General features: G+C 38.9%; 1 pseudogene; it reads left to right on the plus strand.

Annotated features, from left to right (window-relative positions):
• Window positions 1-1,946: 1,946 nt before the first annotated feature.
• On the plus strand, window positions 1,947-2,063 carry LOC149818564 (5S ribosomal RNA; annotated as a pseudogene).
• The last annotated feature ends 552 nt before the right edge of the window (window positions 2,064-2,615 follow it).

The raw sequence follows: 2,615 nt of genomic DNA on the forward strand, positions 1-2,615 counted from the left end.
ATAGCTTCCATAGTTGATCTTCCAGGCATAAAACCAAATTGATTCTCCGATATCATGACAACCTTCCTCAACCTAGACTCAATCACCCTCTCCCAAAGTTTCATAGTATGACTCATGAGTTTTATACCACGATAGTTTGTGCAATCTTGTATATCACCCTTATTCTTATATAAAGGCACCAAAGTACTCTTCCTCCACTCATTAGGCATCTTATTTGTTCGCCAAATCAAGTTAAAAAGATTTGTCAACCATTCTAAACCTTTCTCTCCCAAGCATTTCCAAGCCTCGATAGGTATACCATCTGGGCCAACTGCCCTTCTTGATTTCATTTTCTTCAAAGCCTCTGCAATTTCTTTCTTTTGAATCTTGCGCATGAAGTCACGATTTATCTCATGAAAAGGAATGGAGAAGTCTCCAAGATCTTGAGCATGACTATCATTAAATAGCTTATCAAAATAATCTTTCCATCTCTCCTTAATCTCCTCATCTTTGACTAAAACCCTTTGCGTTTCATCTTTGATACATCTAACCATACCCAACTCCTTCCATTTCCTATCTCTCATCTTTGCAAGCCTATAAATATCCTTCTCGCCTTCTTTGGTATCCAACTTGTCATAAACCTCCTTATATACCTTAGCCCTCGCGTTTCGAACAACTTTTTTAGCTTCCTTCTTTGCTATCATATACTTCTCCAAATTCTCATTATCACGACTCTTACTTAGATTTCTATAACACTCTCTTTTAACCTTAATAGCTAATTTGACATCCTCGTTCCACCATGATGTATCCTTACCTAGTGGTGCACCGCCTTTAGACTCACCCAATACCTCCTTAGTTACTTTTCTCATACCACCCGCTATCTTATTCCACATTGATTCTGAATCCTCCTCGAGACACCAATCAACTTCCTTAACTACCTGCTCTACAAACATTCCTTGTTTAGCTCCTTTCAGTGCCCACCACTTAATTCTAGGATCTATCCTATGTCTATCCCTTTTGCGGCATTGTCTAATTCTAAGATCTAAAATTAAGACTCTATGTTGTGTAGCTACACTTTCTCCTGGTATAACCTTACAATCGATGCAACAACCCCTATCTCTCTTTCTAAGTAGGAAAAAATCTATCTGACTCGTATTAACCCCACTTTTAAATGTTACTAGGTGAGACTCCCTCTTCCTAAACCAAGTGTTTGCTAAGATCATATCATAGGACAAACAAAAATCTAAAATCCTTTCTCCACTTTCATTTCTTTCTCCTATACCATAGCCTCCATGGATATTCTCAAATCCATCCCTACTAATGCCTACATGTCCATTAAGGTCACCGCCGATGAAAAGCTTTTCTCCATAGGATGTCTCTTGTACTACTCCATCTAAATCTTCCCAAAATTGATGCTTAATGGAATCATCTAAACCTACTTGAGGTGCATAAACACTAATAATATTAATAATATCCGTACCTAATACTAATTTAATAAGTAAAATTCTATCACCCTTCCTACGGACCTCAACTACATTATCTATAAACTGACGACTCATAACAATCCCTACTCCATTTTTTTTCCTATTTATTCCTGTATACCAAATCTTATATCCCCAAGGTTCTATCACTTTAGCTTTCTCACCTACCCATTTGGTCTCTTGAAGACATAAAATATCAATCTTTCTCCTACACATAACATCTACTAACTCTACCAACTTACCAGTTAAAGACCCTATGTTCCAAGTGGCTAACCTAATTTTATGGTCTTGGACTAACTTCTTTACCCCCACCCGTCCAACAAAGTGAGGGAACCCTTGCCTATTTGACACCACACCCGGGCGCCGGTGTGACGCGTCGCTTCTGGGCGACGACCTAGCAACCCTTGCACATTTATCACTGCCTCCGGGCCTAGAGAGTACAGCGCGTCGCTCAGTAGGGAACGCCCCAACGAAATTCTCATATTGGTTCATTTTCATACCAGCACTAAAGCACCAGATCCCATTAGAACTCCGAAGTTAAGCGTGCTTGGGCGAGAGTAGTACTGGGATGGGTGACCTCCTGGGAAGTCCTCGTGTTGCACTCTCTTTTTGCCTTCGGCGCTTTTTAAACTCCGCCTGTGTAGTTATACACTGCCGGTCCCAAGCCCGGATAAAGGAGGAGGGTTGCGGTAGGCCTGTGACAGCCAGCATAAAAACTTTGTCATATCCTATAAAAATGAATAGTTTTGAATCTGCTAAAAAAATAATAAAAATATATTTTGTGTCAATCAAAACATGTCATGTGTTAAAACCATTAAAATAATATTAAAAATCTAAAAAAATTAAATTTAAATATTTTTCATATTTGTTAAAAAATAACCGATTCAGGTCAGTATCATATCGATTTTCTGCTGATACAATAAGCCTACAGGCTACTGATACTGACAACATTGGCCTCACCACCAGAAGCGTGCAGGGTTTTTCCTAGTTAACTATAAAAAGAAACAAAACACAAACACAAAACGGTGAAAAGATCAGGTACAATATGATTGCACAAATATTTGTGCATTAAGAACCTGATCACCCTCCATCTTGGGACAAGCCTGTCAGTTGTACCATGTGCTTAATCAACAAATTTTGTGCCATGTGATTGCA

The sequence above is a fragment of the Nuphar pumila genome, chromosome 13 (genome assembly GCF_984573655.1).
Source record: "Nuphar pumila chromosome 13, dmNupPumi1.hap1.1, whole genome shotgun sequence".
Taxonomy (NCBI): Eukaryota; Viridiplantae; Streptophyta; class Magnoliopsida; order Nymphaeales; family Nymphaeaceae; genus Nuphar; species Nuphar pumila.